Source organism: Colletes latitarsis, chromosome 7 (assembly GCF_051014445.1).
Source record: "Colletes latitarsis isolate SP2378_abdomen chromosome 7, iyColLati1, whole genome shotgun sequence".
In the NCBI taxonomy this organism is placed as follows: domain Eukaryota; kingdom Metazoa; phylum Arthropoda; class Insecta; order Hymenoptera; family Colletidae; genus Colletes; species Colletes latitarsis.
This window is the reverse complement of record NC_135140.1, coordinates 13,772,888-13,788,521: the sequence shown is the minus strand read 5'-3', so window position 1 is coordinate 13,788,521 and position 15,634 is coordinate 13,772,888. Positions and strand designations below refer to the sequence as shown.

At 42.2% G+C, this 15,634-nt stretch overlaps 1 long non-coding RNA gene across 2 annotated transcripts; it reads right to left on the bottom strand.

The window, feature by feature from the left end:
• Positions 1-2,509: 2,509 nt before the first annotated feature.
• On the bottom strand, positions 2,510-15,129 carry LOC143343565 (uncharacterized). Of its 2 annotated transcripts, XR_013079986.1 has the most exons (5): positions 14,867-15,129; positions 6,027-6,125; positions 5,673-5,783; positions 2,672-2,817; positions 2,510-2,613 (listed from the first exon to the last, which is right to left on the bottom strand). It is a non-coding gene; the product is annotated as an uncharacterized LOC143343565 (long non-coding RNA). The 2 variants fall into 2 exon arrangements; XR_013079985.1 differs by having other exon boundaries at positions 2,566-2,817.
• Between the last annotated feature and the right edge of the window lie 505 nt (positions 15,130-15,634).

The following is a 15,634-nucleotide window of genomic DNA, read 5'->3' as shown; positions in this document are numbered from 1 at the left end:
GCTTGCGCATCGGTAACTTTCCATTGTCGCTGTTCCTGCAGAGCAAGAACGAAGAAACTTACCGAGAATCTTTGCGAAACTTAGAATCACGAGTTAAAATGCTACGCCTCGAAATACTAAGAAAATGTACAATTTTATCATTTTTCCTCTCTACGTTACGTCGAGAATATAAGCGGCATACAAAGACCGTCGTTGCATCGCTTCGGTTCACCTTCGATCCGACGCCCGTAGCGCGTTTGAAAGCACGAATTTTATCATGCATCCCTTGTTTCCTGAGTCGAAATAGGGGTTCGGGCTTCTTTCAGAATTTTCATAATGTCACTGAAATTTATAACGCGCTATACCTGGATTAGGAGGATCGTTGTTTACGTAGAAAATGTTTAAAATTGAAGGGTCAGCGGTAAGCCAGGAATTTAAAGCTTCGCCAGGTATGCGCGCATGGACAATAGTGCAGGTAGTCGAATACCGAGTGTCGGGGGTTGTATCGGAGTACGGTTCGCCTTCGGGAGCCGAAGCATTCCTACAAACTGTTATTTACACAGAGTTTCAATCAAGCACCTCAAAATTATATAATTATTATAAAATAAAGATATAAAATATTTCATCGTACTTGGAAATAAAAAATAACGCGTACTCGGAAATCAAAATTTAAGTATAAACAAAATACAAGATTGCTGGACCGAAAACAAATTTAAATTTATAGACTAGATAAATTTAATGTAAAAAATTATATCGCATTTTTGATACTAACAAACTTAAAAATGCCGAATAACAAATAATAAGCACTTTCCACATGAAAATTGGAATGTTTGACGAAACAAAGACTTTTGCGCGGTTTCGATCGTAGCTTAGCCTCGGAAATTTGCCATTTACGCGATTTTAAATGTCCGTGGGGAGTGGAGGATCTCGTAATTAATACGCGGGGGAATATTCGGTGGTGAGAAACGAGCGATTACTGGGACTCAACCCCGTAGGCCTAGAGCAAGTTGCGGGTAATGTTACGGGGGACAGACAGAAGGGGAAGACGAAGAGAAAGGCCGGTTTTCTTCTGAAGCGCTTAGCAGGCAACAGAACCAGGCAGCCGGCTGTAAGCCCCGCATCATGGCCATCGACTCACCGTTATGTGCCGAGCATCGGTGAAGCCCTCGTGCCCCTTATACAAAAGAGAGAGGCCCGACCCCCTCTGTCCCTCGGGCGCTTGAAATTCAACCCCGGCACTGCCGTCCGCTGCAGGGTTGCCAGATCGTATTGCCAGGACGCGCGGTTGCAACGCGCCGTTATCGATGCTTACCGCACACCCGGACAATAACCTAACCTCAAATTCAGCTGCAGAACGAGCGCGGCTCGGTTTTGTTATCAGCAGCGCCGAACCGCAGAACAGCCCTCTCTAAATTGAATGAGCGGTTTTCAAAAGCGCCGAAACTATCCTTGAATATGCCTTTCAATATATATATATATTATATATCGTCTCGTTCGAACGAGAATTTATTGTTATCTTTCAATAGCCATTATTCATATTATTAGAGCCGTTTAACATTTACTTTTTTTCGATAGTTTTGTCGGGCATATAAAAAATATTAATGTATAGCGTTTTAAATTAAAAAAAAAAAATACGCGAAAGATCGAAGAAATATGCTAATCCAATTTTACGATGCAGTTTGCATGAATTTAAGGCTACGCCATTGTTGGCAGCATACCGGACGCGACACCGCGTACATCACGGAACATATGTTCTATAGATTCTGGGCTTTTCCGTCGGTTGCTTCTAAAGAGCAGCTCGTAACCTGCTAATTATTTGTCGTCAGCAACAGGTCACACTCTCTTTCGTGTCTACGTTTTACCCGGAAGTTCGTGCGTGTTCGTAGACTAGTAATAACGTCACGCGCGTATAGAAGCCCCGTTCATTGTTACGTCGCCGCGAGTCAGAATAGAATATTTACTTTTCTAATTTCTGTCCGTGTAAAAGTTTCGCGAAATAGAAACTAAAACTCGAACGAATCGATCGAATACGCGTCGCGAATAAATTGCTGTACATTGATTTTTTATTCGTTGCGTACATATTCGAATAAAGTCTCGACCGTCACTGACGTATACAAATTTAATTCCGTGCACGCGTAATCTGATTTCGTATCGACGATCACGAATACAAAAGTCACTCGCAGCGGAATTTTCTCGTTTTTTATATTCGATCGCAACACGAAGATGAAAAACAATAGTGAAAAAACAGTTGTTAATAAGAAAGGCGTCGTTAAATATACCGAGACCTTACGGTGCGCGTTCTTGAGAAGCCTGTAAGTGTGCACGAAGTTTAAATGCTGCGATCTCGGTGGATTTAAAACGCAACCGATGGTAGGAAACAATGAGGGAGATCAAAAGGCAGCGTGACTGGCACTATCGCGGTTGAAACACGCTTTGCATGCGGAGCTATTGCTGCGTTCGATTCGAACACGTGTTCTCGATGCGGCTGCTACACGACATTGTCGCGAAGTGACATGTGGGCCACGACGCGCGGCAGAACGTGTGCGGACGGAGCATAAGGCCAGTCGGTCGAGGGACGGGCGCGGAGCTACGCTTTATCGTGGGCCAATCCGAGTGCTGTGACCTTGAGTAACTCTAGAGAGAGAGAATATATTTAGCTGTGAGCGGCTTCGAGCTGCTGGTGCGCTGCTACCTATCTCTTCCTCGTGCTCTAAAGTCTCTTCAAACTAGAGGCTCGCAGCGGCAGATTATAACGAGGGGGTCTTGTCGAGGGAAACCCCGGCCGCAGGACTGTCCCTTAAATCCGTGGTTACAAGGGAAAACTTCGAGCGTCACGATCTAAAAAAAAAAAACAAGTTTACGTTTTAATTAGATCGCAAGTTTGACATTAACAAGTTTTCTATTTTTTTGATCCACTTGTACTATAATTTACTTTCTATCAAAATTTTTACACTTTTCTCACGTTCCTGACGCAACTATTATTTACGTAACGAGTGTTAAACACTGCTGTAGCAGCTTCGAGTCTTTGAACATTCATCACAGCTCCGACCAAGTAACAAGGAGCAATTTGAATTCCCGTTGAAGCACGTTGTAAAGCTCATCGTTTGTTCCAAGGCTGGTCATTCGGCAATTTTTTTTCGACAGACACGTAGACTTTCGAATAGTTTTGCTATAGCCAGGGCCATCCGATTATCTGGTGTTTTATTTTGGAATGTTGTATCGCGAACGCTAGGTGACGATGACGAGTTCGAAACCAGTTCTCCTTGGTTGCCTCGAGAGAGCGAGCTTCACGGTGTATTCAGGGTTACTCGCCCCAATTTCCGTGAATCTCTCGAGCGTTACGAGGCAATTGGGTATTCCCAAATTATAGTCGACGCTTCCGACAACTATCTTTGTTGTTAATTTGTAAATCCTTCCTCGATTTGCTAACGAATCTGCACCGAAAGAAAGCAACTAAAACATCATCGCTAGATACAGTCGGTCAAGAAAATATTCGGGCGCCAGTATAGTTTTGACATTATTGACTCTGTATCTTTTGTTTTTGAGCAAAAGTGAGTTACTCTAACGTGTTCTATTTTCAATCGAGCGATTAATATTCGATCCATTTTAAGCAAAATAGCTATTGGTTTATTTAAAAGTATAGTTTCTCTTACATCACGAAGATGGTATCCGATTGCATCTCTTTTCTTCAATTTTTCTTCCGTTTTTCCAAGTTTCTCTATGAAAATTTTGTTTTATTCGCTCTGAACATTATTTAATTTATCACTCTCGTAATGTGATTAATTATAATTCTTTCTACTTAAAAGTAGACAAGAACACCTGTATTCCACTAACTGGCGCCTTTCGTGTTAACAAAGTATGATTGTGCACTGTTTGTAGAATTTATTTATCAGCGAACGATACGGCCCTGCTTTAGCGAAAGGGATATCGAAGAGATCGATATCTTGGCTCACTATCATCTAGCCTTGCGAATCTTGTTAAAAATTTGATCCCTGAGATCAATTAATTTCATCGCTGGCAGGAAATCGAAGCTCTTCTTTCCCAAGAAAAAGCGAACGCTTTTTATAATCATTGAGAATTTATTATTCCGTGGGACTATGTGTTAGGACAAAATCTAATCCGATTAACTTTGCTACGATTACTTCTACGAAGTAATTACATTCTAATCGCACATAAATTACACTATAAATATACGTTATTTACACGGTTTAATGACTTACGATTATGTTTACTTGCTAATTATAATTGCAAGTACGTTGTAAAAGTAATCGTGGCAAACGTAATCAGATTACATTTTACCCAATCGGAGCTGGGTCAAATTTAAAGATTTCAAATACTGTTTGGTATAATAAATGCTACAATGCTCAAATAAAATACTATTTCAAAAACGTATTAAAACGAATCAAATATTTTACCGCTTTCTGTTCAAAATAGTAATTTACCCAGCTATGTGCTTAACACTGTTATCGATCATTTTAAGAACTATCGGTTTCACTCGTCGCAACTGTTTATCCCTATAATGTAGCTGTTAAGATAACAGATAGCTAATTCTGTATTGATCCATCTCTGAATTGCAATCAACCCGATTGTTAGAAGTTGAAATGTAATTGCTTGCAAGGTGCGCGAGGAATACAAGGGACGTTAATACAATAGAAAAAAGAGGCAAAGAACGACTGAAAAGAAACTGACATCTGGGTTAAAAAATAGCCCTAATCGCGGGCACGGGTACCAGTAAAGTCTCGACACGATCGCGCATCGGAACCCCGCCGACTATAGTCGGCGTTACCTTTTTCAAGCGCGTAAATTCCAAACGACATTCAGACGTCGCTCCATGGCGATCCGCAAATTCCTGGCGCGTGCGGTGCAACAAGTCCATCGCGATCGATCGTTCCCGCGATCGATCGGTCTCGTCGGCAACGGCACTCGAAATTTGCCGTGTGGATCTATTTACACGGAACCGATATGTAGTTCGGCGTGCAACAGGCAAACCGGGATTTCGCTCTCTTACAAGAGAGAACGACACAGAGATCGACGGTCGAGAGGGAGGGCGGGGTGGATGACAGAAGGAGGGAGATCAAGTTAGAAAAAGAACGACGAGAGAGGAGACGCGCGAGCGAGACGGAGTCGCGGGGCACGGCGAGAGCGAGACAGGATACAAGACACGGGCCGAGAGAGAGAGTGAGAGAGAAAAGCTACAAGTCTGTGCGGTATTCCTTTCAGTGTGATTGTCATTCATGCATTGTGAATCAGGGACTTTATTTTTAGAAGCGGCTGAATGAAAGTGGAGTACCCCGTAGTAGTAGTATAATGTCGGGTGGTAGGAGGAAGAGGTGGCAGGAGGAGGAAGAGGCGGAGGAGGTGGAGAAACGAAGAGGAGGCAGAGGAGGAGGAGAATGAAGAAGAGAAGTACGCGATACGGGGGAGGGGGGTGGGTGGCGGAGAAAGAAAGATAGCCGGTCGACCAGAAGGAGAAAGAGGGCTGGGGAGGGAACGAGGAAGACGTTCCACCGATCTGCGAGTAAATCGTAGTACGTTTAGTTCTCACACGTGGCTGGGCTCCCTCTCCGTCACCCTTTTCGACGCCGCTACCACCACCCTCAGTCAACGACATAAACTGCGGGACACGCGAACGCAGAGGTGCACGCACGTGCCCGCTCTCGGACATCGTTTACCTATACCCATGCGAAACTGACCAGATTACTGCACGTACATACGGTCGCGCTTCTAACTCCGATCCGGTACGCTCGGTTTCGACGATCCTCTTCGGGCCTAGTCGCTGATTTAGTTGTTGGAATAGCTTCCGGCTAGAAAAATAAGAGATCCAAGAGAAAATAGCCTCGCAATAGTATTTGTAATTAAAATCTGCCATTTTTTAAGATGACAAATCTACAATTCTTGACATTATTAGCAAAAAGAAGCATCTTTTTCCTCCTCTTCGTTGTTCGCCCTCGCAAAGTCGGTTGCACCCTCCGAAATTGCCAACATTTTGGGCAGAACTGAATAAATAATCATCATTGTTGAACAGTACACCCGATGACAATACGTACCCCCATACAATCACATTTCCAGGGAGGTAAAACGTGAACCCCAGGTCAACCGAGTTCAAGGGTACCTAAACCGAGGTCAGGACTAGTCCGCTTGCAGGGCTGCAATACAGGAATAAATCTTTAGACACTACGAACAGTTCATTCGGAATCAAAATGGAAATTAAGTAATACGTTTAAATGGAGACCCGCTTGCATCCCTTAATTCGTGCATGCAATCGCCATTTTGACTTCGTATTCGTGATCAGCGAGCCCGAAAACCGCATCGTAATTTTCATGATGATCGAAGGGTACAGTGACATTTTGGTCAGTGTTTTTCGTGATTTCGACCGCTTGCGCGACGCGTCAATGGATCCTGGCAGCTGGCTATAGCGCAGGAGATTCAGATGGTAGAGAGACAAACGGTGACCCTCGAGGTCGCGGCTGACAAAAGAGAGACGAGGAAGGAGAGACGGCGCGCATACGGACAGACCACACGTGCACGGAAGAGCTACGTGCGTAAGCAACGATCCAATAAATAGCAGGATCATTGACACCGACCGCGTGGCCGGGCTTCGGCGCTGTTGTACTACGATGTTTACAGTTTAATTCGAGATACTTGAAATATCACGTGCGGCGCGTTACTGCTCACGATAAACGTGTGTCTTTGAACGGGGAGGGGGAAACGGGGCGGGTCTTGGGGAGGGAGGGTAGGGGCAGACGAACGATTTGACAAACTGCTCGCGAAATGAGTCACCCGTGATCGTGTTCGTGTTTGTGTTTGCGTTTGCGTTTGCGTTTGCGCGTGTCTGTGTGCGAGTGTTCTCTTCGGCCGTCCCTCCACTTGCTCTTTAGCGGCACGCTCAAGGTCCAGGAAACTATGTTACCGTTATCTAAATTGGATTATAAAACCCGAGCAGCCTTGACCCAGGACAATGTCTTATCGCGCTTGTAAACAAACCGAGTGCGCTCGATTTGCGTCATGCGTCCTGCATCGTGTCGCGTTCCGTTCCAACACGATCCAAACGCGCACGTACACGAAACTAAGGAGATCTTCGACTAATTGTTGGTACGGTTCCTTCCATGGAATTGTCAACCGTTCCGTAACTATACTTTGTTCGACGAAGCGGGGGATTAGAAAATCCATTTAGGGAATTGAAACGGTTACGAGAACCGAAAACTGTCGCAACCGTTACGGATGTATCCTGCATATTTTAACCTGAACTATGCAATGGAACGATGTTTCTGCCAATTCTATTGTACATTATATTCTTAATTAGTCTTTACGACGGAAGTTCTGCCGCGACAGGTAGAAAAGGCTGGAGCCCTTCGGGACTGTCGTATTAATCCATAAAGGAATTTAAAGGTCCCGCGCGGACAATGAAACGTCGAAACGAATTTAGGAAGCACCGTAATATTCATCAGGTAGTTCTAAAAGCACGAAATAATGTTGGGTTCTAAATTAAATCGAGATAGTTCTGCAACGAGCAGCTTTCCGTTAAATTCTCCTCGAGATTTATACAGCTGTTATTGTTTTAAAATAAATCTCTGGTGTTTTAAACGGTGATGAGTTTCGTTTCGTAAGTATCGATCCTTCGAGTGTTTCGAACAGCACGGCGAACCTTTTAATCGAAACGCGGGATCAAAAGAAAAAGTTACGCGGAATCGAACCGCTGTGCAGAGTAACAAGATTTTGTTTACCGGATGATTGTGCATTTTTGCACAATAATCGTTTCAATTATTATCTAATCGTGACTTGTGCTCTCAAGTTGAGCGTTCGCGTAACCGTTACCTAATTCCGTTGGGTATACTGCGTGTATCGCGCATATATTCCCGCTTCTGCAATTCCCACCACCCACTCGGTCATCCGTTACGATTCTAAAATATCAGAAAGTACAGTAGCGCTCGCTTTCAAGGCAGAATTTTTACCCCGGATTCAAGGCGAACAGTTCCCCACTATTGCTCGTTCAACTTAAGAAAAAGTCGCCTAAGCTATGAAAAACAATCCCTATCTTAATTACTTCTGTGTAATTACACTAAGGGGTTGGTTAAGATCTCCCAATAAAAATAAGCCCAAAAAGCGACGCTGTCCGGATTATTTTTCATCGCGTGTAAAACGAAACGCATTCGAATGTTTTAAATACACAGGGTGTTCGGCCACCCCTGGGAAAAATTTTAATGAGGGATTCTAGAGGCCAAAATAAGATGGAAATCAAGAATACCAATTTGTTAATGGAGGCTTCGTTAAAAAGTTATTAACAATTAAATTCAAACATTTCGAATTGTTCTGGAAAAATTATTTTCGGTTGCGGGGGTCAATGACAATCATTTTTGGTCATTAGACATACCCTCGAAATCCTACCCACTTTCTAGAAAAAAATTCAAGGTATGAAATTTTTCGAAGGAAAAAAAAAATTTCAAATCGTTTTGGAAAAATTATTTTCGTTTGCGGGGATCAATTACAATCATTTTTGGTGAATAGACATACCCCCGAAATCCTGCGCATTTTCGAGAAAAAAATTCAGTACGAGCGGAACTTTAAACGTTGATAATTTTTTAACGAAGCTTCAATCAACAAATTAGTATTCTTGATTTTCGTCTCATTTTTCCCAGGGGTGGCCAAACACCCTGTATATGACTTTAAACAACATCGCGTTCGTACTCGTTTCGATTCGTCGACCAAAAAATACAATTTCCCCAACTATTCGCGACCAGTGAATCAACGTCGCGATTCTAATCGTCGCGAGTCGAATGGCTAAAAACGTGATGTTCGAATTCTGCAACCCAAATACGGTGGCGATGTCTAGGTCACCGACTAGAGGACTCGCTCGACGGGATTACATGGCAGCAAGAAACGGCGTTCGATCGGGGTCTGAAATCGAGATGAGCGCGAGATCGTGTTGCGCGTCTCATATTCTCGATTCTGGTTTCTCCGCGCGGCGAATGAGATCTCGAATAGAATCGCATCGGCCACGAGGCGAAATGTTATCTCTTGTACGCTGGCACGCATTTGGACGGAGAAGTTGGGCCGTTCGACGATGATAAGATAACGCGTTCTTGATTGGCTGGCTAGCGTTCCGCAAAACGTACTTCGAACGTCGTAAATTCGGTGTAAAGTTCGCTTACAGCTTTTCGAGAATAATTTATTGGCCCACGAACGACGATCCTCGTCGGCTCGAGGAAGATTCAGACACGTGGTGTATCTCCACGAGCCTGTTTCCCCGAAACGGCATCGGTTTCATTGTTAAACTACGCTTGGCGGACTCTGGGTCCATCTGGACCCGCACAAACATTTATTTCAGAGTCGATGAAGCTATTGTTTTTAATACCTTGCCGTACAATAACGTCTCTGACTCAGGTCTTGATGTCAAGTTTTACAATTATGAGGCTACTCACTGGTCGTCAAGTCTTGCACAGAATGTTCGGCCAATGGCAGATTCTAGGGGCCAAAATAAGACGAAAATCAAGGATATCAATTTGTTGATCGAAGCTTCGTTAAAAAGTTATTAAAAAATGAAATTAAAAAATTTTTAATCATTCTGGAAAAATTATTTTCAGTTGCAGGGGGCAAGTACAGTCATTTTTGGTGATTAGACATACCCCCGAATTCCTAAGCATATTCGAGAAAAAAATTCAAGAAGGTGTGAAATTTTTCGACGAAATTAAATAATTTCAAATCGTTCTGGAAAAATTATTTTCAGTTACAGGGGTCAATTACAATTATTTTTGGTGATTAGACATACCCTTGAAATCCTACGTATATTCGAGAAAAAAATTCAAGAAGGTGTGAAATTTTTCGACGAAATTAAAAAATTTCAAATCGTTCTAAAAAAATTATTTTCGGTTGCAGGGGTCAAGTACAATCATTTTTGGTGATTAGACATACCTCCGAAATCCGACGTACTTTCGAAAAAAAAATTCTTCACCGAAAACATACTGCGTGATCGGAAATGTTTCTATAACTTTTTAACGAAGCCTCAATCAACAAATTAGTATCCTTGATTTTCGACTTATTTTGGCCTCTAGAATCTCCCATTAAAATTTTTCCCAGGGTTGGCCGAACACCTTGTAAAAATCGAGTTGTATCTAAATAATCTCATCAAATTGTATATAAATCAAGTCTTATACATATATTCGTAAAACAAATCTATTCTTTTTCAAAAACGAATATAGCATATATTTACAAAATTAAATAGCATACATTTGAGAAATTATTCTGAATTAAATCGTACGTCAAGGAGTTAATAAATAACAGTCCAAATTATATTTGACTTCCGAAACAAAATTATATAATACGACTATTGATAAACACTAATAACGAAATATAAATTGGTAGATCAATTGGAGGACATGCTGCCTACCTATTAATACTCTAAATAATGATCTACCAAGATCGCCAGATACCCAAAATTATTTTGGTACTTTTACTGATATGTATGGACCATCCTATACCGATATTAACAGTCACATTGTGATACCATTGGGAGCGAATATCGGTAGTCAGTCTCTGAAATTACCGGTCGCAGCTCGATCGTTTTTGAACAGTGAATTTAACGATCGCTACGAAACGGTGGGCATCGATAGGTTCCCGCAGGCGCGCGCGGATGAACTGATTTTAAAAATCAGCTCGTTCGACGCCTCCCGACCAGTCGGTCCGCGAAGATATTGCGTTCATGCTGATCACGGGCAGCCAATAACTCCCGTCAGCGATAAATCGACGTTGTGCAACGCAACGCTGTCCGAGCGTCGCGAAAACAAATCGCTGACGCTTGACACTGAACTCTTTCGACGACACGTGCGTGACATTCCTTCGTTCCGCGACCGCCACTCTTTGGCCCGCTCAACGGACGGCCAAAATAAAGTTAACCCTTCGAGGGATGCGGCCAGGGGCGGACTGACCATGGACAAATCCATCGGTGCAATCCCAGGTAACGTTGCAAGCCCATTTCCTTGGGTCAAAAGCAATTTTTTAATTTCATTAAGCGAACACTATTACAAATTACTATTCCAAATTACCTGCACCCTAATAAAATCATTACTTTAGGTCAGCTATTTGATCAGACCAAAGTTTCAGGCACCTTTTATCTTTCATTATCGTTAACAGTTTAAAATACAAAAGTTTATTAGTTTCAGAGGAGAGTTTAGGAATAATAATTTATATCGTTGCTGTAAATTGCGTTATTATCAGTGCATAAGAGAGATTTAGTCATGACAAAGATTACTATGCAGTTAGTTTCCTTGTACCTGGAAATTTTAATAATCTTTCTCAAAAATTTTATCCAAACATCTCTGAAGTTTTGCTAATGAAAAAACTCGGAGGCTTTGCTTCTAAATAGCCACATTTAAAAGAATGTTAATTAAAACGGATGCAGGGGATGTACAAATTTAATGCAGAAACTGTGCTCTCTGCTGTTATTCCATTTTATACAGAATTTCTGTAACTGTGACCGAATTGGTTGCAGCTTACAAGCATCATTGCAAAGTACTTTAACACGTTGACTGCCAGTCTAAAATCCTAAAATTGTTTGCGAGACCAAAACTTTGATTTTGGGCTATTGTAAACTAAAACAACTTGGAATTTGTAATCCCATTAAAATTTACGAAGCTTATTAAAATTTATTTTCTTTAACGTTTCGACTTGAGAATTAATCAGTTCCACTGTTGAAAGTTCCGTCATCCATATAGGGGTTACGTGGCAGTCAAAGTGTTAATACAGCATCGTGTCGTAAATTTCATGTTTATGGGCAGTAAAGAGACAAAGTACAGCTTTCCAAAAGGGGATGAATCCGACTTGAACGAATAGATTGTTAAACAGCTCGTTGCAGAAATAAAATATTGTATTTTTTAACGCACCTATTAACAAATAATTTCCTCCCCCCCTCTAGATATGGCTGATTTGGGGCTGAAATCACAAGGTCGTTTTCAATTTGCCAATCCGCCCCTGGATGCAGTCTTTCGGGACGACCGCCGAAAGCGTCCGCGCAAAAACAGGTCAAGCGAACAAAGACCAGCGACGACAAAGAAAATGCGCGCGAATTTCATCAGCTCTGTACACTTTCAACATCTTAACGAAGTTATAGGACCCGTGTTGTTTCGGATATGTGTTTATGTTTCGGAAGCAGACTGAGTCGCGTTTTTGCGGGCCAGCTCTAGAAAGGAAAATTCGACACGAAATTGCAACATAATTAAACGCAAACATTTAATCGCATCAGCTCCGGGGCCGAGAAAATTGTATTCTCGAATAACGAATGAAGATCGTTGAAAATTTGGCTCGTCGACTTTCGAGGCTGGAAATCAACAATCTTATCGTCAGGCTCGCAGAAATATTGTCAAAGCTTTGCTGTTTGCTTTTGTTGTTCCCTGTTTGCGCTCGCTAAGCGCACTGTTGCACACCCGATCGCGTGAAGCCGCGAACTCAGGTGGAAATTGCATCCAGGTTGCTCGGAATATGTCGAAGGTCGCCTATCCGAATGATTTTATTTGTCAACATTTTGAGGCAAACGATAGGGGAAAACAATACTCGAACCCAGATATAATTGGATATTTTTTTTTTTTTTTTTTTTTTGAATGACCAAATTTGAAATTTGACCAATCGTCTGCCGTAACGGCGCAAGGATTGCGTCACCGGCGATCGTGGGAAAAATGCATCAAACCAGTTTCGCGAAATCGACAGGGTTATTGGCGAATCGCGGAATGAACGAGCCCCGGTCGTTTATCTTTGCGTACAAATTGCAAACTTTATCGTATCTGACTGATCTACGACCGTAGATCGGCGGAATAATACCCACCGCTCGGATATTGCCGCAGTCTCGGTCGGTAATTACGAAAGACAATTTCGCAGGCTCACTCTTCTCTTATCTACCCGACCTCTCCGGGTGGAAGTCAACTATATTATCTCTCCTTATTGCTGCGTTTCGCTGCAGCGTAGAAGGCGAACGGTGCACCACGTTTTCGCGTCGATAATTCAAGCGCAAAATACAGACTGAAACGTCGTTACCGCCGCCTCTAACGATTCTAAATGCGTTTGCGTCGAACATTAAGAGTATTAGGTCATACCCATAACTTTCTGCCGTTCGACATTTTCAGATTATCGAGAATTCGTGTCTTAATAGGAGAAAAAAAAACCAAAAATTTGTCGGTTGAGAAAACACAACCAAAAACGAAGTTTCGATCGATTGTGAAACAAAGATTTTCGACTTCAAAACATGTTTTTCAATCGACAAATGCATATTGCGAACCTAACCTCTGTATGCGTTTACTCGATCGTCAATGACGCGCTTCGTTCGTATGTCAATATATCGATTCCTAAGCGACGTTCACGGAGATCACATGCAAAATGCTTAATTCGTAAAATGCTGAAAGGTGTGAACGTTGCTTTCAGCTACTGCCGATTTGGTCCTAAAACCGTATCGCGTAAACGAGCTGTAACAAGGACAAATCGCGGTACGCATGACGAAACATTCGATCGTCTACATCGAGCCTAAAAATTGTACTTTCTTCGACAGGACGAAATAGCAAATAAAAGCAAATGCCTGTTGGTTAAAAATTACCTTAAACTCTACGTGTGTCGTTACACGTAGCATGAGAGTCTGGCAGGTTAGTGTGATCGCAACGTGCATCGTTTCGTTTTAAAGGTACTGTGGATAGGCCGAGATCGGAGTATGGATTATAACCTCGCTCTCTCTCTGCAGGGATGCCATGCTCCGCGGTTTGCGCTAATGAACCAGCAAGTCTTTATGGTGGTTTTATTCTCTTACGTCACCAAATCCATCGGCACGGCCTCGCTCGGTCCGCGCGTAACGGCGGACCTCTGGCGGCATGATCTGGAAGCAGGCCAGCTAGGCCGCGCCAAGCTGACGAGGTTTTTTTCTCGACGATAAAGGCTAACGCAAAACTTAACCAGGAAACGGTAGAAATTCGTATCGTTATGCCACCGAGACTGCATTAAAAACACAAGCCCCGTACTCGCGTTTAGAACTTCGATGCTTCCTTCTTCCTTAATGGACGCGTCAAGAATAGTTAACCGATACTTGGCTGCTTCGTATAAGATAAATTTTACATACCCGTACATCATAGATAATCTGTGGATCGTCATTCGTGACGAACGATTTGACCAGCAAGCCGAATTCGAAGTGACAAATTGTACGGTATAGAATTACTAATTTTACCAGTATATGTTCGTAGCTCAAAGAGGATTATATAAAGTACTTCGGGATTCCCTGTATCCGTTTTGCACCTGCCGGATCCGCTCTGGCTCCGCAGGTGCTTAGGAAAGTACAGGACGTGATCACTTACACTCTTACACTTGCGAAGGTTGCTCCTTCTCTACGCTTGAATATTATCTCATTACTCGCACGTCCACGTAAAGCGCACCTGCCGTCTTAACTTTGATATTTCTCAAAACTAGCAATTTTTGCACTACCCTTAAGCCCTTAGCATGACAAGACCTCCTTAACCAGAACAATTTTTGAGGAAAGAAAGACTTCGAAGCTTGTATCGTCGATCGATACGTTTCGATGGAGATAACCTATCTTTGTCAAACGGTTGGAAAAATCGTAAAACGAGTGACAAGAACCAGAAACCTTTTTTCCCCGTGCACATCGAAGATTCACAATCGAAAAGAAATTTTATCTCGATTGGATCCTCGTAAGAAATTTACAATGTCTAGGATCGTGGAATATTCTTGCTACGATTGGGATTTCGTTGTACTCGATAGTTCGTTGAAATTCTGTTAATTTTTATAAATTTGTCACGTCGCATCAGTGTTCGTGGTTCGCGCTTGGTATTTTAAATATTAAATATATCGATAAATTATTATGACGAACGCGTTGTAAATGCATCTGAACGATCCGAAATTAACGTACCTACGTCGCGTCGGGGCACAAATTTACCAATTCTCTGAACGAAGGTTTTGGCAACGGAAGAACGGTCGTCCGAACTCGAAGATAGAAATCACCGATGTGCAACCAACGGTCCGAATCCTCCCCTCTCCACGGCAGAAACGAAAACACCTGTTACAGAGCCCGCAGACGTGAGATGTTCTGTTTATTTTCACACGATATCGAATCATCGTAACACACTTCGACACGAAAGCGGTCTATTTTACCAACAGCTCGAATAAACCGTGCAGATGGCAGCACGTATCGAAGACACACACTATAGATCGCGTGGAGGCACATTAATAAATTATTATTTACGTTTGTACCAAAAAATCGAAAGGGAATTAATGGTTTTGTCCTGGATCTACTGATAGATTCATCTGTAACAGTCCGTTTACACGATACGATGTTTAGATCGATTCGATCATTTTACTGTCAGATTAACAGAACCAATTATTGCCCTCTTAACTAAGAACTAAGATATATTCATGAAGTTCGCCTTTGTGTTGCATGTTACTATAAATGAAAACGCATTACATGCTATAATACTAGAAACATTGTACATACAATATGCGTATGAAAAGTTAGGTTAGGTGCACATAATTGCAATGTGGACGACTGTAACAACATACAGTTTCGCTTTTTTTAGTAAATATAATCGTGACAGTAATTCCAAAATAAGTGAAACGTTTGTACCAATCTCTGATACCCAAATATTGAATGAAAAACTTGACTGATTGGTGTTTCTTTGAC